Source organism: Castanea sativa, chromosome 6, assembly GCF_040712315.1.
Source record: "Castanea sativa cultivar Marrone di Chiusa Pesio chromosome 6, ASM4071231v1".
Lineage (NCBI taxonomy): Eukaryota > Viridiplantae > Streptophyta > Magnoliopsida > Fagales > Fagaceae > Castanea > Castanea sativa.
Genome location: NC_134018.1, coordinates 41,165,419 through 41,189,132, shown reverse-complemented (window position 1 = coordinate 41,189,132; position 23,714 = coordinate 41,165,419). Strand labels below are relative to the sequence as shown.

At 37.5% G+C, this 23,714-nt stretch overlaps 1 long non-coding RNA gene across 1 annotated transcript; it reads left to right on the top strand.

Annotated features, from left to right (window-relative positions):
- The first annotated feature begins 7,924 nt into the window (after window positions 1–7,924).
- On the top strand, window positions 7,925–12,161 carry LOC142639058 (uncharacterized). Its single transcript, XR_012845114.1, has 3 exons — window positions 7,925–10,354; window positions 10,458–11,366; window positions 11,454–12,161. It is a non-coding gene; the product is annotated as an uncharacterized LOC142639058 (long non-coding RNA).
- The last annotated feature ends 11,553 nt before the right edge of the window (window positions 12,162–23,714 follow it).

Here is a 23,714-nt window from a genome sequence, read left to right as displayed (position 1 = left end):
TTTGAAAGGAGTGAATTATATTTTATCACATCATTGTTTTTTTGAGAAACTATTTTATCACATCATCGATACTTTTAACTCTTATTATTTTGGTATTTATTTAATTAAACTATTGATGTTATAGAATTAAATTCATTTATTTCAAAATGGAAAGATAAGATTTCAATAAGAACTCTCTAGAATATCCAAATCTCAATCATGGTTTTTAGACCCGGACCATTCATTGAACCATAAGAGAAAGATTTAATGTTTTTAAGGTTGGACCGAGGTCGAACTGTGATGACGTCATAATTAATTTAATAATTATTTAAAATATATTAAATTAGTAAGAATAAAAAAATTAACTAAAATATAAATAAATATATTCTTATTTTGACTTACAATTTCAGAGTTACTGTTTTATATATATAGTATTTGTGGGGATAAAAGGTCCAAGATGCGTTTTTGGGCCATGGACTTAGTCCGATGATGTTTACTTGTCCGAGGACGGATTGATGGTAATAAGGATGTTAAACTTAAAGACCCACGAGCAAATGTGGCGGAAGAAGTTAATGGAAGTAATCCGAGGAGGAGTATCTCATCGGTTAAGTGAAGTAAAGGTCAGATGATACATCATGTTGGCTAAAATGATATTTTAGGAGGTCTTGTGGATGAAAATATGTTTCACAGGGGCACAAAGAGCAAGAACAATTGGGAAATATCTTAGAGAAATCTGCTACCACCACATTGAATGCTCTGTACCTAAGTCTCTGGCCGCATTAATGAGGAAGTGATATCTGAACAGTGATTTTCAGCCTTAAAGCTATTACCTAAAGATTTCAAAAATGTGCTGACGGAACAAGTATCAAGGGGAGCAGTCTAGATCTACACATGGAGAGCAAAAATGAAGGAAAATGAGGAAGTATAAGAAGGAAGAAGATCCCAGAGAAGAGGGGATCGAGAGATAGGAAGAGAAAACACTGTAAACTGGATATTTGTAATTAATCTTTAAGAGATGAGAAATATAAGAATTTGTTCCTCAGCTTGAGTTCGAGAATAAGTTTCATCATATAAACCCATCCATCCTTATCATTTTGTAATCTTAGGTCATTGTTGTTACCGTTTAAGCTCATTAGAAACAAGATTTCTGACCCACTCTCTAGAAATTTATTGTATTGGGCTCTTTGGGCCTATACCCTTCCTCTTGTTGGGCTAAGGTACAAACTGCGACCTTACAGTCTTATAATTATAAGTTCATATTTCAATCTCTAAGCCCAAATATCAATTCAATAATAATAATAATTGTAAAGTTGTGATTTATAACTATGTTTTATGTTGGCTTTATTCCATGACAAAAAATGTTGTATTTGCTTTAATTTTTTTCCTTGTACTTTGTGGGATTTTATTGTATTGGGTTTAGTATTAAGTTGGTGAAAACTCAAGCTTAATTGAAGATCAGTGGATTTCGCGACTGTCTCGCTAGATGCTAACTCGCGAAAGAGCCACGTGAGAAGTACATGCTGGAAGCTGAAGAGTCGTGCCAGCTTGGAGGATTTCGCGACTGTCTCACAGGTAAGGCCTTCCCGCGAGACACCCGCAAAACTCTCTGCCTGAAAGATTTTTAAGTGTAACTTTTTTACCATTCACCCACACTATATATACCCTCATTACCCAGAAAATGTAAAAAATGTCATTCAGAGAGAAAAACCCTAGATAGGTTTTCAACAACACACACACCCATCTTTTAGAGAAAGGACTACTAATCTTTAGTGAGAAATCATCCTAGCCTCTTCTCCTTCCCTCTCCCATTGTCGTACCTTGAGAGGATATTTGTACCTAAACACAACCCACGCCTTTTCAGAGTGTATATAGTGTTTTGGAACTTGGGAAGTTTTGGGGATTCACCAAAAGAAGTCGGTGAGGCTTGACGGATGCAATTAGGCGTATTGCGGGATTCGGATAGCTATAGAAGACATGACTCCGTGAAGTCTGTTGGTAGCAGGAGGTTGGAGGGCTCAAGTACATTGGGTAGACTAGGCTTGGAGTGTCTTTTATTATTCGTGTACTTTAACTTTATTCTCTAGTGGATCGATTTACCGCTCGGAGGGCGGCGGAGAGGTTTTTCGCCGAGTTCTTCGGTTTCCTCTTCGATAACACATCGATGTGTTATCTTGTGTTTGTATCTCTCCTCCCTTACTCTTGTGTTTTACTTTTATTGTTTGTTGTTCATGTTTATACACTAGAGTAGTATCGGTTGTTTGCGCTTCACTTACTCTTATTTCAGCACTTAGATAAGTTAGAGTAAAAGTAATCTAGCCGTAATCTTTTAATTTGGGGTCTAAACAAGCTCTTGTGTTTGAACACAAATTCGAGCTTTCAATTGGTATCTGAGCGGGTACACTTGTTTTGGTTTCATTACGTAAGTGTGATCCTTGACCCCTTTGTGTGTATTGTCATGGATAGTGCTTTGTATGCTTCTATGGATGTTGTTGATTGTAACATGCCATGTGTTTGTGAAAATGCCTTTATGAGTGTTTATCTACATGATTATGATGACATGTTACATGAATCTATGGGTGTTGTTGTTAATATTCCATATGTCAAACTCTTGAAGAAAAAGGGTAAGAAGTTTCATGAGAATTTGAGCAAGTTTATTTGTGAAAAAAGATGATTTGATTGCTAAGCTCAATTAAACCAATAAATTGGTTGAAAAGTATAAGAAACTTGCTGAACATTCTCTTGAAAAACTAAAGTAGTTTGAGTGTTTGAATATGGACTTGGATGCTAAACTTTTTTTGTCTAACAAACTAGTTGATGAGCTAAAATGTGAAAATGAATCTCTTAAGATGCATGCCAAGTGTTTGATTGCTGAACTTATTATTAAAAATGATGAAAATATTTGTTGCAATCATGTTGTGGTACCCGATGTTATGTCTATTGTGTGTTTAACCTCAAAAGACAAATCGGTATACATTCCTCCACATAAAAGAAATCAAAAGGTGAGAAAGACTCTTAACCCAAAGCCTCTATTTAGGTCTCAACCTAAGGTTTTGGATAGATTTAAGTTTGTTCCAACTTGCCACCATTGCGGTGTGATCGGTCATATAAGACCACAATGTCCCAAGTTGAAGAGAGAACAAAATCATATTGCTAGATCCCTCCCTAAAAAGCCTAGTGGACCTAAACCCATTGTTTGTCATCATTGTGGTGTAAATGATCAAATGTTATGATTTGTAAAAAAGCCAGCTTATAATTCAAGACAAAATTTTGACTTTCACATGTTAAGTATAAATTGTAATATAGTATCAATTTAAAGATACTAACAAAAATAATCAATATATATTTATGAATAGAATAACTCAAAAGGTAGTACAAGCATTACAAATTTGACAATATACGTATAAATTTTCAAAATAATTCTATATGCACGTTGATTTATTTAAGAGTTTGTTACTTTTTTCTATCCCAACCATGTCTCTGATTTTCATTCCCAATTATTAAAAATATGTATGAAAGCTCTAAAAGTAATTGCAACAATTAAAAAAGAAAAAGAAATATAAGACCAAAAAAACCAATTTTGAAAATCAACAATTCACCTATGTCATGTACCACTTATTTATTTATTTATTTTGATTAAATGGATGTCCCACTATATAGTGGCACATCCATTTATAAAGGAGAAAAGTGTAACCTTAAAACTAAATTGGGAAATAGAAATAGAAATGCAAAATGGATTTTTTATTAGGGGTAGGAGTCTAGTACATGTCTAATATTCTTAGATCTTGATACAAAGGGCCAATATTTTTTTGCAAGAGCGAAGGGACAACTGGACAAGTACCCTCTAGGCCCCAGGTCCTCGGCCATGCCCTTGCCAAGTAGGGTAAAAAAGAAAAATGCAGGAAAAAGTAAAAAAGTGAGCTTGGGAAAGCAAAGTGGAACTGATGTTACTGAATACTCATGAGAAGTACTCGAGAACAATGTAGGACGTGCAGAATTTTGTAAAGAACACCATCTCTGTCCAATTATATAAGAAGATTATCCTGTCTAAACGGAGTCTATGTATATGCTGAGCATTTGATCCTTGTTGATAGGTTTTTATGGCCGTCATATAAATGGGCATTGAAATTTGTCAATTTTTTTTTGGTAAGTACTATAAAAAAAATTGTTATTTTTTTTTTAAAAGAAAGTTCTGACTTATAGTACCTGCACCAAGAAATTAATTGATTTTTGATGCATGTGAAATTGAACCTCAAATATTTTATTCAACTATAAGAAGCTTTATGCGATACAAAATGTTAATTATACCTTAAAAAAATAAAAAAAGACTTTAAAAAATTATACCTAAACCAATAAGTTGATTTCTTAATTTATAACTCAAAGTAGAAATTAGGAAGTGTTAGAAAGACATTTAGCACACCCATGAGTTTATGTTCTCTACTAATCCTTACTCATTTACCAGAAAGAAAATTTATTAATGGTCAAAGTTAACTTAACCTCCACCAACACAGCTAGCACATCCAACATTATATATACCTTCTGTGTCAGCTGGTGAGAAAGTGAGAACCACTGTTAGTGTTTCCCAGTCTCATTTTTCTTTGCATCGTCATCATCTGCTGACACAAAAGCAAACCCTCCATCTCTGTACACCCATCCTCTCTCTCTTTCGCCTTTGTTAGATTTGCTGAGATCTCAGAGTCGTTTTCTGTCTCTGATTCTCATGGCGACAATGGCTCATCAATCTTCCTTTCCATAACCCAAAAGAAAAAAAAAAGAAGTCCCTCTCCCTCCCTCATTCTGTGCAAGTTCCTGTGCTTCTTTACTAATATCAAATCGTATTTTTCTTCAACACGTCCGTTCTTTCCGTTTCACAGGGCAATGAAGTGATTGTTAGGGTTTAAACTAGAGATTTAGGGTTTTTAGATATACATGGAGGAGGCACTGGATCGCTTGTAGTACATATGAATCTTTGCAGCTAAGTTGAATCATCGTTCTTTCTATATATATTAATTAACTTCATCTACTTATTATTATCATTTTTCTTCCAATTATTTATGTTGGGTGGGGAGCCAGGGGAATTCACGGATATCTTCCTCTTTTTTTCCTTTTTAATATTTTATTTATTACTTGTTGGATATCTTCTTCCTGATGTAATTGATTGATCTGGATTCAACAGAAAATGGGTTTCGATATGTGTTAAAGAACCACAAACTCCCCCCTCTAATATATATATATTTTGAGAGTCACCTCCCCCCTCTAACATTGTTTCTCCTTTTTCTTCGGATATTTGAACCAGTAGGTGATTAGAGAGATTAGTATTCTTTGGATGTTTTAATTACAGTGCCTGTTGAGGTTAGTATCTTGTAGTAATAGATACATAGATAAAGAAGATTTTGTGGATGTTTGAATTTTCTATGCTTAAATTAATTAAGATTTTAATCTCTCTACCGATTATTATAAATAATTAAAAAAATTACTTTAAACTAAGAATTTACCATCGAAAAATAAAATGTTGATATTGAGTGTCTGTTGAGCTATAATGATGTAATAAACAAGTTATTAATTTAAAAATATTCTATTTTCTAGTCGGTCTAAGATTTGTAACAAGTAATAACTCCAACACTTAGCTCTATTATTAGTTTCTAATTAAGTAAATGCAATTAATTATGACAAAATCTTTTGAAAATGATTAGGTTCCATAGGTACGGCTCAACCTGGATGAGGATCATATATTTACAATAATTTTTTCTTTTCTTTTCTTAATTTTCTGTGTGTGTGTGTGTTTACAATGCAAGAGTAGTTATTTTTCTGTCAGTCTGAACTTAAATTATCAAGAAACTTTTAGATAGTCAAAAGCTTCAATTAACGAAATGTAGATAATAATTTAATATCTTTTTTCAATGAAAATTTGAAAATTTACTTTGGTTTTGGCAGTTTATTTGTAGGGGAATGGTGGCCTGCAGTTGAATGAGTGCGTGGATATGATTAATGATATTGTTGTTAGAATTAGAAAGAGCTTCAATTAGTATTACTACTCCTAATCCTATATATAAAAATATGCATGGAGAAAGTGAGCGAGAAGGAGCTTCCTTCAGCCCACTCATGGATGGGATTAAGGGGTCGTTGAAATAACTGCCGTCTCATTCATTCAAGCACTCAGTAGAAAAAAAGCTCGATTTGTGCTTCTACTGTGATTGCGTGAATGATGCGGGAGATATTTTGAATCCCTCCTTCTCTGTGCTTGGACTGAAGGGAGCTCCTTTTCCTCCATTTATTTATGTTACACAAAGCAATATCCTTTACTGTATAATAATATTGGTCTACTTGCTTTTTTTAGACATGATAATCTTGTCGTAGTAATTAAAAGTATACAGCTGCATAATATTTTAAGTATTGAAGAGACATCTACTTCTTCAGTTTCATGTCATCATCAATTTCCGTAGGGTTTTTTTTTTTTTTTTCCTGAAGGGTCAACTTCCTCAGGGGTTTAGCCATGTTATTATTGTTATTGTTGTATAGTAGTATTAACTGAATAACTCTTTGCCACTTGACTTTCAATGGATAAGCTAGTATTTACATCTTTGACATGCATGTGTACTTGCTTGCTGGTTACCCTCTTGGTACTTATTGCTTCATAGGAAATTAAAAAATAAAATCGAACATGGTGTATGGGCATTGGACAGTTTCTCTCATCCATGAAAAAATATGTGACAATGTCATATTACATTTACTGCGTTTTTAATTTTAAAATGTGTACCTTTTATGCAGCAGTTGATAATGACGGTGAAGGGGGGTCTCATCGAGTGAATGCTTCTCTCTCTGGAATCTGGATTGTCCCGTTCAGTCTTTGACAGGCTCTCCTTATCTTTTACCTAACAAGGAAAAGTAAAGTAGTAAACTCTTTGACAGGCAGGCTCTCCCTCTCCTTTCATTTTACCTGACAGGGAAAAGTAAAACTATTTGATTATGATAGCTAGCTCGGTCCCTGTCCTTTTATTTTACCTGATAAATAAGCAAAAGTGAACTTGGTATTGGGCTTCCGCATTTTATGCACTTCTTCTAAGTCATCTCTTTAACTTTCTTTCTCATTCTTAGTTTTCTTTTCGAAATAAGCTTTTTCCCTGATGCTAGTATTACTACAAATAAGTACACAGAGCTTTCCTGCCTGCATATTGAACGCATACTCCGTGTGCTTCAATGTTTTCTTATTGCTTATTAACATTGCAATTTGTTTGCCACACTATTTTTTAAACACTCAAAAAGTAGTGTTTTGCATATCCCATAATCCATACATTGCAATGAGGATGCAGCTTATTAATTCATTTAAGCACCATGCATATATACGCCCTGCCCATGCACCTAAATTAGCTAGCTAAGTCCAAGTTTGATAGAATGGTGCATAAACTAGTAGTGTTATTGGTGGACTCAAGTGGAAATGACATTGTTTTATTCATGACTTTATTATCATTGTGAAAAATGTTTTTTTCCCTCTACTATTGTTCATAATTTTAATGTAAGTACAGTGAGGAGAGTGACAGCAGGGAGGTACCCGTTATATATTAGACTACCACTCATGTCATCGATCACCACCGATCCCCTTTTTGAGATGAACATATATATATGAATGAGCAGAAGTAGTATTAGTATTATTAAAGAACAACAAAGTATAACACTACTTAAGCATAGGGCTACTAACGAACAACTCAACCACACTCAATCTCCACCTATATATTCTAATTAAAATTTTTTTTTTTCTTGATACGGTAAAATTGCTGCAACTACTTTTAAAATGAAGTATTTGCAACTTGCAACTTGCAACCTGCAACATGTGTGTGTGTCTATATATATATATATATGTGTGTGTGTGTATATATATATATATATATGTCTAGTACAGGTACATGTGTGCTCTATAATGTTTATTTTTAGACCTCGCTTCCTTTTTGTGTTCATCAAGAGAGCGAGTACAGTTGAGTACATATTTTATTTCATTTGGAAATTGTGCCAATTTACTAAAAAATTTCACGTAATTGATAATAGGATAAAAGTTCTCGTTCTCTTTGAACTTGATAATAAATTATATATCTTTATCAGACTATCATGGTACAATTATGTGTTGAACTTTTGAAACTGGGCGGTGAGTGGCGGTGTTATTAATTGGTCATGCTAAATATAGGAAGAGGGGACCTCCTCCTCCTCGGTTGAGTTTTCCTGTTTTGGAGATAAGGATAAATTGTTTGGATAATTGAAGGACAGGAGAAGAAAGAAAGAAACAAGAAACTGCATGTGACTGTATGCTCAAAATTATATGGGACTAGGATCTTAATCTCCTAGTATGCTATCTATAAATGCACTGTGGTCCCCTTGGGAAACCGGATCAAATGACGCCAGTTGCAATTGCTGCTATTGTTTATCCACATCACACACTATATTGAGTTTTCTACTACAATAACGACGAGCTCTAATTGTGTCAAATGGACAAGCGTGTTGTTTTTTATTTTTTATTTATTATTTTTTTATAAAATATTTATACACAGTGGGTGGACAAAAACTGGCTCCCAAGGAACCCCACAGATTACAGTTGAAACGTCTTACATAATCTATTTATAATTAAACAATAGGAATAAACACTTCACAATGGAAATTTCAAAGAGTTGATTTCATTGATAGTACGTACTACAAATATAGCTCAAGTGTTACCCTCTAGAAACTCATTTGTTTCCATGGAGTTATACATTCTCTTTTTGTCTCTAAGGTTGCTCCCCTTTCTCTCTTTTTTCCAAAAGATCCCCTCCTTTTGTTTCTCCACCCATCTTTATAGGTATATTTCTTTTTCTTGTCTCTACAGCTGTCCTGTTGCCAAAAACTCTTAGGGATATATATATATATATATTTATATTTTACTTTATCGGTTTCCTCCTCTCTCTTATCCTTGAACTCTGACTTTTGGGGGATGTCTGTATTGTTTAGACTGTCTCATATGCATTTAATGCGGTAGAGGTTAGGTAAGAACTCCCTCATTAATGCAGAGATAAAAATATTCAATCTTCTTCTGTGTTCTAAAAGTTTCCCGTGGTCCTAGGCATCTTCTGGAAGTCACACATGGATCGTCTGTGCACCTTGCTTCAAGTAAGGTAGTTTCTTACCTTTTTCACGGAAACTGTTTTCTCGCGTTGTTTTCCTCTTTTTGGGTATGTAGGTTGGTTCAATTTTCTTTCTTCCATAGCCTGTTGCCCTCTTGGACTTCCTTCAAGTACACAAGCTAAGCCTAGTTCGTTCTCATGGCCCAGTTTGTTATTGGGCTTAAGACCTAGATGGGGACTCTTCCACTCCCTACAATAGCCCCCTACGTTCTCCAGGTCATTATCATTGAATTGGGGATAGTGGTTCAAGAAAAAAAAAATGAAACACTCATTAACTGGCATTTATGAACAGTGGTGGCGTCAGGCAATTAATGTTGCGGACACGCCCAAGTTTCTCGCCCCACGATTAACAATTCGTATTATAAGATGGATGGTCATATGGGCCCTTTGGAAAACGAAAAATGAGCGGGAAAGGAAGAGTCTCATCTATCCCTTCCTTTCTCCCTCTATATATGAACCTCAAACCCATACTTGGTTCCTCTTCTATTGAACTTTCACCAGAAACACAAGAAGAGAAAAATCCCTCTCCACTGCATCTCTCTTTGACGACCTTCAGGTGACCACCAATGTATTTTTGCTTTTCGATCTCGTTTTGTAAGTCCATTTCTTTTCTTCCTTGAAAACGTAGTTTCGCCTTCTCATCTCTGTTCTTAGTTTTCTTCTGCTTCTTCCTTTTCTTCCTTTTTTATTTTCTTTTTGTTTCAATCCATTTTGTAGAGCTTTTTAGTCAATGGGGAAGTTTAGGTCTAGGGTTAATACTCCTGTGAGTTTAGGTGAGTTTAGAAGAAAGTATAACTTTCCTAATGATGTTGAGGTGAGGTATTCCTTGGAATCCGAGGTAATACTCTCAAGAGGGGAGGGCCGAGTGGTAATTCCACTTGTTCCCATTGTGGAAGGGGGAGTTAGGATCCCCGTGAGTGATTTGCTCACTAACTTCTTACATCATTTTAAGGTTTATCCTGACCAATGTATCCCTAATGTATTTAGGATTTTTAGTAGTGTAGACACTCTTAATAAAAGGCTTGGATTGAAGTTTACCGAGCATGACATCAACTACATCTATAGTTTCCAAAATAGTAAAACCTCCGGGTTTTACTTTAAGATTTGACATCGGGAGGTGAGGCTTATTTCCGGCTTTCTAGATTTCGAAAAGGAAATAGAAAGAGACTATCTGATCGTCTCGGTGAATTGGTATCCCAGTGGAATCCACTGCCCCTTTAGTGCGGGAAAAGCAGGTGGGTTGATCTTATAGGATTTTCTTTTTAGTAATTATTTTTGATTTGTCTCATTCCCGAGCTGACTTATATACTCCTTTTTTTTTTTTTTTTTTTTTTTCAGAGGACCACGCTTTCAAGAAGAAAAGGCAGTTAATCAACTCTGTCAACCTGAATAGATTATTACGGTCCCTGATTTATGCACATACTGACGGTCAACTCCGAGCAGCGTATCTTATCCTCGGCTATTATCCTGTGTATCAGAATTATCAAGCTGTGGAAAAAGTCATTACCTAGAATCATCCATTACTTCCTTTCATTGACGTTCAGTGCAAGGGGTATATTCTGTCTCCCTCCAAACATGCTTAGAGAGAGGGAAGATTAGAAGCTATTCTCCTTCTCCTTTCACCCCAGTAGACTTGGGAGTTACTATTGATGTGCCAAATCTAGCTGACCACCCTCGACGCCAAAGAAAAAAGAAAATGGGCAACGTTCCTACCCGTAGTACTTTGCCACCTCGAGAAGAACATGACATTTGGGTAGTTACCCCTTTAGATGAGTCTCCTGCCGAGATGACGCTCCAGAGAGGCCAGGTCACTCTTGCCCAACTTTTGGCTACTCCATTGTACTTAGAATTCAACCTTCTCCTGCTCAAGCTACCAATGCTCTTGCAGTCACTCAAGTTGCCCCAATTACCACTATAGCTGCAACTCCTGCCCGTGAAACTAGGGCTGGAAGGAAGCGTCCTAGAGGAGCAGGCCAATCTTCCGCAGCTCATGATTTTGAAAACTCCCCTCCTGACCTAGGGGATTCACATGTTGATGCAACAAGGGCTCCTGCTTATGTCCACTCCTTCACAGTGGATGGGGTTTTCCTCCTCACAACAGATAGGGTTAGGCCTGGGAGGGAAGGCCGTGGGGGCAAGGTAGCTGAAAGCGTAGGTCAAACTCTCCTCCTTCCCAAAGACATGAACCATTAGGCTAACTGGGATGATGAATCCCTCTTACTAAACATGAAGCGGGAAGCCATTATGGTAATTTACTTTTCCTTAATTTCTTATTGCCCTTTTCACTTTTCTACTTTACTTATCTTTTTAACTATTATCTTTATTATATGATAGGGATATCAATTTTTCATGGTGGTTAAGGAGAGGTACCAGGCTGCCAAGGCTAGAGCTAAAGGGTTGAGTAATGACAACGAGGATCTTTAAAAGAAGATCTCAAATGTCATGAACAAGGTTTTTGAGTCTGAGAGACTACGGTCTGAGGCTGAGGAGAATACCAAGGCTATCACAGAAAGGGCGGAGGCTCTTGAGAAGGAATTACAGGAGGCAAGGAAGGCTCTTGCAGATAAGGATACCGAGCTGAAAAGCTATGTGGCAACTGATGACGCCAAGATTCAAGAGGCCTATTACCAAGGCCAATATGACTGCATCGCTACTGTGAAGCCGGAGGTACAGCAGAATCTTCAAGTTTACTTCTTCAAAGGATGGGTCGCTGCTCTAGACAAGTTGTAGGTGGAGGCTTCATCCTCTTTAAGGTTGGAGAGTAACATGCCTATCCCCATGGAGTTGATTATCATACCAAACCCCGAGATCCAGGCCATCATCAACATGAATCCCTCGTCCGAGAGGTTGAAGGGGTTGGACCTACTGTTGCATTTGGGGGAGAAGTGATTAGCTCTATTGCAATGTCTTCCACCAAGGGACCTCCTCATGTTTAACTTTCTTTTAATTCTCGTTACTTTAAAAACACTTATATAGTTTGCCCAGTTTTGGGGGCATTCGTTTTGTACTTAATTTCTTTAAGTGTTTCAAACTTTTATATATGATGGTATTTCTAAGTTTTTATATCTGTCTATACCTCTTATTTATGTCTCCTGAGTTACTTAGACATTTAATGATTAACTTTTATGATTTCTTCCCGTGGGAGAAACGTCATTACCTTTTTAGGGCACTAATATAATGAGCTAGATTTTGATAATAAAATAAGAAGTCTAGTTGATCACTTACCTGGGATATTTGTAGAAACTTTTATCACAGATCTTTACTCTCATGTGCTGTCAGGTCCTAACTGTCCTAACTTTTTCATTAAAGCCTCTATAGACAAGCTAAATATAAAACTCAGTCTAAGACCCATTCGTGGCAAAGACAGGGTCCAATACCACGGGGCTTGTTGTGAAATTTTAAAATACTCGCAAGTGTACGAACCGTACCAAAGTATAGTTTGACAAGAACGAGGTCGAACCCACAGGGACTTGAATGAACGTAGGAAAATTAATCACATCTTAACCAAATTAATCCTAATCTAGTTTAATAAAAATTGGTTGTTTTGAAATTAAATAAACTAAGCAAATAGTTAAACTAAGCAAAAGATATAAAGTAATAAAAAGATGTAAACAATCAAGGGAAATGAATTAAGGTTTTGGAATTCGCCTTGTAAGTCATATCAGCATATATTTATGATCATTAATTTTTCCCAACTACTACATGATAATCTAGAAATCAATCTTGCTATCATGGAAAATATTCTCATTAAAATCCTTATTTTAAAAATCAAAAGCATGTTCTTCTTCGCTTCTTAAGTATAAAATCAAATCATCAATTGTATCTATAGCCAAACAAATCACAAGATATATCCACTTCTAAAAATCAAATCATAAATTGTATCCATTGACAGATAAATCACAAGCGATATCCAATTTTATAATCAAGAATTAATAAACCAAGCATTCTATTAATTAAAACAAATCCTAAATCATGAGAAAAACATGATTGAACTCATATCTAGAATCTCATCTTAGTCAATTGATATGAAGTAAGAACAATTTAAATCCTTAAAGAACAACTATTGTGGGAAAAATCAAATAACATAAATTTTACTAATAATCTTTATCAAAGTTTCATCCTCAACCCTAATTATAAATTTAGCTACTCATAGTAATTAAAATAAAACACAAGAATAAAATACTAAACATTAAACTAGACAATTAAAATAAAACTAACTGTCATGGAAGAAAACCAAAGAAGTAGCCGCACTCTCTATGTTCAGCCCCCAGCCCTAGCACTAGCCTCCCTTGAATTTTTCCCTAAAGAGCCTTTAAATAGGTCAAGGAATCCTATTACAAATTGAATTCCCGTTTGGGGAAAATTCCAGATTTTTAGGCTTCACTTAACCGACAATTTTGGCCCATTTAACGTCAGAATTCGGACTTTTGGTAAACTACAAAGTTGTAGCCCTTTAAGTTAACTTTCCAGCCCAACTTGAATCATCTCAATTGGACATCTGAGCCGAAAGTTATGCCAAAAATACTAACTGATGTGCAGGCTGGAATCCTAATCCGAATTGAACTTGGATTTGATGCAAATTTCCTTTGATTCCCTGCTCCAATTGGACTTAAATTTAATTGGGTTGGTCTTCTTTAACTTTCTCATGGCCCTTGTAAAAGTAAAGTCCATTAGCTTTCTTCTTTGCACAAATCCACTTATTTAATTCCATTCTCCTACAAAAGATAAATTCACGCAATAATATTCAATTAAGCACAAAATTGATTATTCACCATTATTCTAAAACCAAATATAAAATGCATGAATTACCTCAAAATAAGTATGATAATGCTTTCTGACAATGATATAAATATGCAAAATTAAGCTATTATCAATGCACATCAGGGCTCGTTTCCCTTCTTACGTGAAGTCTTAATTTCGATTTCTGTTAGTGACCCTGAAGTCAAACTAAGGCAGAAAACTATGTTCAAAACCTACCCGAGGCATAGATAGAGTCTAACACCTTGGGGTTTATTTCCTGTTTTCCATAGTTTTAATTTTGTTTTTTATTAGTGACTCTGGAGTCAAACTAAGGCAAAGAACTTAGCTTAAAACCTTCCTAAGCCAAAGACAGGGTCTAGTACCGTACGGTTTGTTTTGTGTATTCCACAAAGTTTTAATTTTATTTTCTGTTAGTGACCTTGAAGTCAAGTTAAGGTAGAGAACTCAGCTTAAAACCCACCCAAGGCAAAGACAAGGTCTAGTACTTCAGGGTTTTGCTTTCTTCTTTTAATAAAGTTTTAATCTTGTTTTTTGTTAATGGCCCTAAAGTCAAGCTAAGACATAGAATTCAGCTTAAAACCTACCCTAGATAAAGACAAGGTCTGGTACCACAGGGTTTTCTTTCTTCATGTAATTTTAGCACTCCAAGTCATGTCTTCATAGAACTTGTTGCTATTCATCAAATTCAAACAAAATAGTAGCATGAGTAATACATATTTTCTTACATAGTAATCAAAAGTAATACTTCTTCAAATTAAATACATACCATGGCCTTGCTATAGGTCTTTCATCTAAGTCTTCTAGCCGATAAGCCCCAACCCCAACAATGGATGTGACCTTGTAAGGTCCCTCCCAAGTTGAGCCTAGCTTTCCCGTAGCAGGATCTTGGATATTTCCCAAAACTTTTTTCAGTACCAAATCTCCTAGAATAAACTCCCCACTTCTGATATCCATGTTGTATCCTCTGTTGATAATTAGCCAATCTTACCAAAGCAACATCATGGTTTTCTTCTACTAGGTCCAGATGCTTGCAAAGTAGTTGATTATTCTTCCTCACTTTAAACACATCAGTCCGAGAAGTAGGTAGCCCCGTTTCCACGGGCATTACGGCTTATGCACCGTACGTCATTGAGAAAGGAGTTTCTTCAATGGAACGTCGTGGAGTAGTCCGGTACACCGATAGCACACTTGGAAGCTCTTCCGCCCATCGTCCCTTTGAATAGTCCAGCCTCTTTTTCAAACCATTCATAATAGACTTATTGGTCGCTTTAGCCTAACCATTACTTTGAGGATAAGACAGGGTAGAATACCTGTTAGTAATTCCCAACTCTAAGGAGTACCGCCAAAAAGCCTTGCTCTCAAATTGTAATCCGTTGTTCAATATGAGAACTTTCAGCACACCAAACCGTGTCACAATATTCTTCTAAACGAACCTCTTAACATTTGTATCTTGGATATTGGCGAGGGGTTCAGCTTCCACCTACGTGGTGAAATAATTTGTCCCTACCAGGAGCCATTTTCTACTACCTTTCACTTTTGGAAAATGTTCCACAATGTCTAGCCCCCATTAGGCAAATGGCCATTGGCTGGATATAGGATTGAGAAGACCCCTGGGCTGATGGATACTAGGAGCAAATCTTTAACATTGATTGCATTTTTTGGAGAACTTCAGGGCTTGTTTCTGCATGCTCGGCCGTCGATACCCTGAGTGAGGGCTTGGTGCTCCAAAGACCTGCCTCCCGTATAACTTCCACATATTCCTTCATGTAATTCTTCTAGAAGTACTTCAATGGCCTCAAGATGCGCACACAACAAATAGGGCCCTGAATATGACCTTTTGTATAATTTCCCCAGACACCCAATACCACGGAGACTTACTTCTAATCCACTCAGCTTCTTTCTTATCCTCAAGTAGAGTCCCATTTCGGAGGTAGGCTATAAGAGGATCCATCCAACCTACGGATGGATGTATACTTAAGATTAAATCCCTATCCGAAGGAGTAATGTTAGAAAAAGGTAAGAGCTCAACTAATACAATCCTCAGAAGAGGATATGCCATTGAGGAATCTAAAGTAGCCAGAGAGTCGGCATGACTGTTGTTGCCCCTAGAGATTTGTAAGATCTCCACCTTCTTAAATTGATGCCTTAGTATCCAGACCTCTTTTAAGTAGTTCATCATTCTTTGATCCTTAGCTTCAAACTTGCAAGAAATCTAACAACTAGCTGAGAATCATAGTGTAGCTGTACTCTGTCTGCCCCTAGTTGTCTAGACATCCTAAGCCTTGCGAGGAGAGTTTCGTACTCTGCTTCATTATTTGAAGTTGGGAAGCCTAGTTTGAATGACTTCTCCACTCTGATTCCTTCTAGGGAGATCAATATGATACCTACTCTTGCTTCTTGGCAATTTAATGCCCCATCCACATACACTTGCCATATTCTTTCTTGGGGTTATGTTATCTTGCTTCCCTCCACTTGCATAATTTCAGGATGCCCAGGAGTGAATTCTGCAACGAAGTCTGCTAAGACTTAACCTTTGATAGAGGTTCGGGGCCTATACTGAATATCAAAAACTCCTAAAGAAGCCCCCTACTTGGCTATCCTCCCCATGAAGTCTGACCTTTTGAGTAATGCCTATAGAGGATGCTTGGTTAACACAACTACTGTATAAGCTTGAAAGTAATGAGGCAACTTCTGTACAATATGGATTATTGCTAGTGCAGCTTTCTCTAAGGGTAGCTAATGTGTTTCAGCTTCCACAAGAGTCTTACTAATATAAAAGATTGGCTTTTGAACTCCCTGATCCAGCCTTGACAAGATCACACTTACCGCATGATCAGTCACAGCTAAATACATATATAGTGTTTCTCCGAATACTGGTCATGACAAAATGGGAGCTCGAGATAAGTAGTATTTAAGATCTCCAAACGCTTGCTAGCACTCATTTGTCCTTTGAAAGTCCTTCCATTGCTTCAGCAATTGGAAGAAAGGCCGACAGTTATCCGCGAACCATGAAATGAACCGATTAAGAGCCGCAGTCATCCCAGTAAGTTGTTGGACCTCCTTAGGGTTCCTAGGAAACTTCAAATTTTGCAAGGCTACAATTTGATTCGGGTTTACTTCAATACCTCGGTGAGTTAGCAGATACCCTAGAAACTTCCTCGAGCTAACCCCAAAGGCACACTTAGAGGCGTTCAACTTCAAACGGTGCTTTTGCAATGTCTCAAAGGTTTCTATAAGATCAGTGAATTGATCCTCTATGGCCTTACTCTTTACTAGCATGTCATCTATATAAGTCTCCATATTCCTGCCCAACTGCTTTTTAAACATCTTGGTAATCATCCTTTGATAAGTGGACCTCACATTTTTCAACCTGGCATGACTTTGTAATGAAAATTACCTATAAGGGTAATGAAAGAGGTTTTCTCCTAGACTTCGAATGCCAAAGCTATCTAATGTTACCCCTGAAAAGTATCAAGAAAAATCATCTTGGGGTGCCCAAAAGTTGCATCAACAAGCTAGTCTATTTTAGGCACTGGAAAAAGATCTTATGGACATGCCTTGTTTAGATTCGTGAAGTCTACACATATTTGCCACTTTTCATTCTTCTTTTTCACCACTACCATATTAGCTAACCACTTAGGATAACAAACCTCCTTAATTGCCCTAGCTTCTTTGAGTCTATCCACATCTTCTTTCACCACCTCGATGTGTATATCCAAGGACCTACGATGTCTCTGTTTCTTCGGCAGACATAGAGGGTCAACGTTGTTAGGACATATGTGTTTCACTTGTTTAGAACATATGTCATTCTTTTATATAATTGGCTAATCCTTTGACAAAACGCACTTTACTTGTAATTGGGTAGATTTAGGATGTGTTTAATGCTTCAAGAAATTGTGTTTCAAGATCAAGTGTAGAAGTCATCAAGTCTGTCCAAGAAACAAGCTGAAAAGTGCAAGTTTATTAAAGCTCGACAGCTAGCATGTATCGAGGTTTAAAGAGCTGTTTCAACTGCTCGACAACATCTCGACACCTCTATCTGTCGAGATTTAAGAAAAACAGATTCCTAGTTCTGTTTGATTCTAATCCGTGGATGTGTCTTTAGGCCTACTTTTCTCCTAACCCTAGACATATAAAAGGATTATTTTAAGGGCCGTCAAAGTGTGGCAAGTTGCACAAGCATTGAGAAATCCTTGTTCATGCAAATTGTAACTTAAGATGAAATTCTTGCCCTAGTTCATCTCTCTTGTGAAGAAGTTGATGCGTCTTTGCACCATTGGATTTTGTAACCAAGCATCTTCTTGATCTTTATCGTGTGGATGAATTGAAGAACTTTGCAGTCAACAAATCTTCTCTAGTTGGTGATTGAAGTCGCATACTGGGATCCGCACAATTGCTTAGTCACGTACTTGGGAGCCGTGCATTGAAAGGAGAAACTATCACTACAGAACAAGTCCAATTGGGTATTGGGGTAAGGGTTCAACTGTAGGTTGTTAAGGTACTTGGGATTCCTTTACTTGTAACCGCTTGTTGTGATAATAGTGGAGTTTCGGGAGTGGTGACCTTAAAATCACCCGGTGGGGTTTTTGTCGTGTAGGTTTTCCCCATTCGTAAACAAATCACTTTGTTATTTATTTTTCGCTGCATACTTTAGATTATTGGTAATTTTTTTGTGCTATCATGCGCTTCGCATGTTAATTTGATTAATTAATAACTTGGCTAATTAATCAACTTAATTCATCACAATGGGTCAATACGTTTTTGGCCTATCAAGTGGTATCAGAGCAGGCACACTCTAATTAGGGTTTATCTTTGTGTGTGATCCATTGACTCCTGTTTGTCATGGATAGAGGTTAGTCTCTTATTATACCTCCATTGTTTGATGGTACTAACTATGCATACTAGAAAGTACGCATGAGAGCTTTCTTGCAGTCTCTAGATGAGAAGGTGTGGCAAGCTGTAGAGATAGGCTGGACCAAGCCTAAAGAAGCGCCGGCCGATTAGGATGAAGCCAAGATCAAGGCGGCAAACTTCAACAGCTAAGCATTGAATGCCTTATTCAGTGCAGTCACTAAGGAGGAGTTCAAGAAGATATCCTCCACTGAAACTGCTAAGGAAGCATGGACCATCCTCCAAACAACCTATGAGGGAATAAAGGATGTCAAAGATTTGAAGCTACAAAGGCTCACTATAAGCTTCGAAGAAATTAAGATGGAGGAGGATGAGTCATTTGATGAGTTCTATGCCAAGCTCAAGGACATAGTGAACTTAGAATCTTGGGGAAACCATTCCTGAACCCAAGATTGTAAGGAAGGTGCTCAGATCTCTACCCGAGAGATTCCATGCCAAGATCACGGCGATAGAGGAATCAAAGGATATTGACAAGATTCCTTTGACTGAGCTGGTCGGTAATCTGCAAACCTATGAGTTAGGGTTGACAAGAATTGGCAAGACAGGTAAAGGCAAGAGCAGTGAGACAGATGAGTCATCAGACGATGAAGACTCTAAGATGAAGTCCTACATCACAAGTCAATTCAAGAAATTCATGAAAAATGCAAATGGAATAGGCTTCGACAAGGACCGTAGGCAATCTAGTTCTTCTCAGTTCAAGAGCCAAGATAAAGGGAAGAGGGATACTAGGGAAGACGGTCAGTACACTGTTCCTGCAGGACCCAAGTGCTTCGGATGTCAAGGCTTCAGTCACATGAAACAGGAGTGTCCCACATATCTCAAGAGCATTGGGAAGAGCAAGGCACTAGCTACTACTTTGAGCGACACTGAGCCTGAGGATGATTCTGACAATGAAGATGACTAAATTTTGAATGCCTTCACTGCCACTGTCAATCCTCCTGAAGGGATTGTTGAAGATGTGGATGAAGAGGAGGAATTGGTGGAATCCAAGTTTGAAAAGATGGATGATCAAGATGATATCCATACAGCCTATCAGAAACAGTACAAGCTTTCTGAGAAACATGAGAAACTCTATAGGCTAGCCACCAAGAAGCTAAGTGATGTGGAACTTAACCATGAGGAACTTTCCACAAAATTTGATGAAGTTAATCAAACTATTGGGGCACTGAGATTCGAGAACAATTTCTTGGCTGAGAAGATCAAAAAGCTTGAAGTGGAGCTGTTTCAAGTTAGAGCTCAATTGGAGAGGGCATTAAGTGCGAAGCTGGATGAGATGCTCAGCATTCAGAAATCTGCTTCTAATCTAACAGGATTGGGGTATGAATTCTCTTCTTCTAATATTGCTTTTGCTAGTACTACTGTTTTTGTTCCACCTGCTAATAATATTAAAATTGATAATAATGATGTTAAAACTAGTTTAGCAAGTGAGAACCTAGACAAGGGTAAATCTATCTTAGGAGCATCCCCTAAGCTTGAGAAGAAGGTCACTAAAAACCCTAGGATTAAGAAGGCTAACTCTCAAAAGCCTAAACAGAAGAAGCAGCATCTCTGTCATTATTGTGGTATTGCCAGTCATACTCAACTAAATTGCTATAAGTGGTTAGCCACTCAACAGAGCAATGGCATGATAGCATCTGGGAACCAGAATCAGCTTCAAACTTCTCTTGCTCCTCTTGGAGATCTTCTCAAAACTCTCATGTTCCTTTCGAACTTGAACAGTTTCAATCCTTCTCCCTCATCACCGGTTCAAGGGTTTGCTAAGAGGAAAGGATCTTCCAAGGTGTGGAAGGAAAAGGGTTCCAAGTGAGTTATTCAATTTTTCTTTCTCTCTCCCTTCTCCTCATGCATTTGCACCTAGTTTTATGCATTGCTTTGCTTTGTTTAACATGTTTTTGTTTATGTGTTTTCAGTTTTTTTTTTTTGTTGTTTGTTTTTCAAATATAAAAAAAAAAAAATTTGAAAAATTGAAAAATACAAAAACAATGTGTGTTTGTGTACATCAGTTCTTGTGAACCTTAAAATGGCATTTGAAACAGAGTTTTCTAAACTTTGTATCTCTTGTAACTTAGATGAGCATTCTTATGCACAACTAAGCAAGTGAGCTTTGTGGCTCTTTGTTTGTGGTGAGTAAGGTTAAGTGATCTCTTGAACTTAACACTTGTATCACTCTTTTTGACGGGTAGGACTAGAAAATCCTAAGAGAAAGGCATAAATAACCGTCTCGCCACTGTTACTCGCCAATCATGATATGACATCTGTATGCTTCGGCATAGCAAAAGTGCAATGTCAAAAGCTCAACATAATTGGGTATCTCTTCTCTCTCTTTTATATACCCATGCATGATTTGCTTAATAAAAAGAAAATATGCAAAGAAAATAAAGGCAAAAAGATCAAAAATGCTTTAAATATGATTGCAAGCATGTTTTCTAGGAGATGTGGGAGTTATAGGATGTACCTCAAAGATGATAGTCCCCATCAAACAGTTACGATTGTGTGTGAGTTAAAGTGATTTTCTCATATCTCAAATCGTCATAACATAGAGACACTTATGCAATCTTGCGATGTTTTCATACACAACACGCAATATTCTTTGCTACTCTTGATACATGTGCAGGTAAAATGTGATTTGGCTATCACTAGGTTTATATGTGTTGATGTATACTCATCAAACTGTCTTGACTTGTTTTTGAAATATAAAATCGGTTAGACTTGTTTAGTGTGTGAGTGTGTATTTTGAGATCTCTATGCTTAAAATTATTGTTGAGAGATGATTTTGAGAGTCTAATATGTTGATTGGATCATTGGTTGAGTTGCATGCATGATTGCATTCATGTTTGTGTTTTTCTCTTCTCGAAAAACTGTTTTGAAAAGTTAGCTCGACACCTGACTGTCTGTCGAGCTTCTCAGCTTTTTCTTATCGCAATCTCGATAGCTTCTTGACACCTTCTGGATCGATTGAGAAAACTTCTATCCTCTCGATAGCTTCTCGACACCTTCTGGATCGATCGAGAAACCTTCTGTCCTTTCGATAGCTTCTCGTCACCTGGTGGATCGATCAAGCATCTGTTCTCGTGTCCTGTCTTGTTCCTCGACACCCTTTCGATAGCTGTATCTGTCGACGTTGTATTTCTTGACACCTACCTCGACAGATGTCTCGACACCTCTCGATACCTGTATCTGTTGGGATTTACTGAGGTTCTATATAACTATTTTGTGCGATCCGTTTCTCACTTTTCTCGATCTCTCTCGATAACACTATCTTTTCATCTTCCAAACCTCTCTCTCTCTCTCACTCCAAATCCTTTTCTCAAGGTTTCTTCAAGCTTCTTCAAGTTTTTCTTCACTTGGTAAGCTTCTTTTCCCTCATTCTCATGCATTTTATGTTTTGAAACCTAGGTTTTGGGGTTTTTGAAAAATTTTGGGGTTTTTCAAAATTGATGAGTTCTTGTTGAAATTTTGGGATGGGTCTTGTAGATTTGATCTTAAAAACTCCATGCATTGCATCTCATTCGCATTCTAACAATATTCTCATGCATTTAGATGTGTGCAATATGTTTGTGTGCTGGTAGGATTGGATTGGGCTGAGCCCATGATGTTTTTCATAATGCATGTCCCATGTTCATGCATTCCCCATGCATACGTTCTCTCTTCAATATACTTGTTATATTTGAATTATTTTTGGGACTTTTCTGAGTGTTTATTTTTCTCCTTCTCTGTTTGTTTACGTTAGTAGTGTCTATGGCACCAAAACGTAAGTCTATACCGACCCAGAACCCTCTTCGTTTTAGGGCCTCCTCATCTTCTGATCCTACTCCTCTTTCTGTTTGGTTCCGTGATGAGAAAGCCTATCAGAACTTCTCTAAACGAGGTGTTCATTCGGAATGCCAAGTTGTTCTGGCGGACTTTGCCGACACCGACCTTCCCGATGTCTTTCACAAACGGGAATGGGAGTCACTGTGTGACGTCCTGGTCACTTGTCCTTCCGTGCTGATCCAGGAGTTTTACTCCAACATGCATGGATTTGATTATTCAGTACCTCTCTTTCTTACTCGCATTCGAGGTACGGGTATAGTCATCACACCGGAGTTGGTATCTGATGTGCTTTAGGTACTGAGGGTTGCGCATCCTGACTACCCCGGTTGTGAACGTCTATGGACTGTGTCCAAAGACGAGATGATTTTCGCTTTCTGTGAGTGCCCTTCTGATTGGGGTGAGCACCAATTTACGTCATGTCGACCTTTTGCTAAAGGTCCTCGTTTCTTAAACATGGTGATGACTTTTGTCTTGCATCCTCTCTCTCACTACAACTCTATCACAGAGCCTCGTGCTCGTTTTCTGTTGTCTCTTATTGAGGATCTTACCATTGACTTTCCTTCACATTTCATCTTTTCTATCATAGATGTGTATAAGGATACGGCTACCCATGATAAGCTCATCTTTCCTTCCGCTATCACGAGGATTTTACGCCATTTTTCTATCCCTTTTCCTGTCTCCGACCCTTTTTCTATCATGGTTGCCATAGATGCCGCTACCATAAAACGTAGTGAGGCACAGTTTAGGTCGCGTTAGACAGGTCCTGCAGCTCCTTCCTCCTGTTCTGCTCCATCCAGATCTGCTCGTGCTTCATCCGTTCCCTCCTCTTCTTCAAGCGATGTGTCACTAGGAGATATCATGGCCCAGCTTCAGCGCATGGATGCTCGCCTGGATACGCTCTCTACAAAGTTGTATCAGGTGAATGTTCATGTTGGTCGCATTGCTAGGCGACAGGCGACCATGGGTGGTTTTGCTCCTGAGGTTTCTCCTCCACCACCTCCTGTGGCTTCTCCGTCTGAGGATGATGATGGTGATGACGATGATGCTTCAGATGATGATGATGATGGAGATGCTAGCTCTACTGATGAGATGTCTACTTGGCGCTCTACC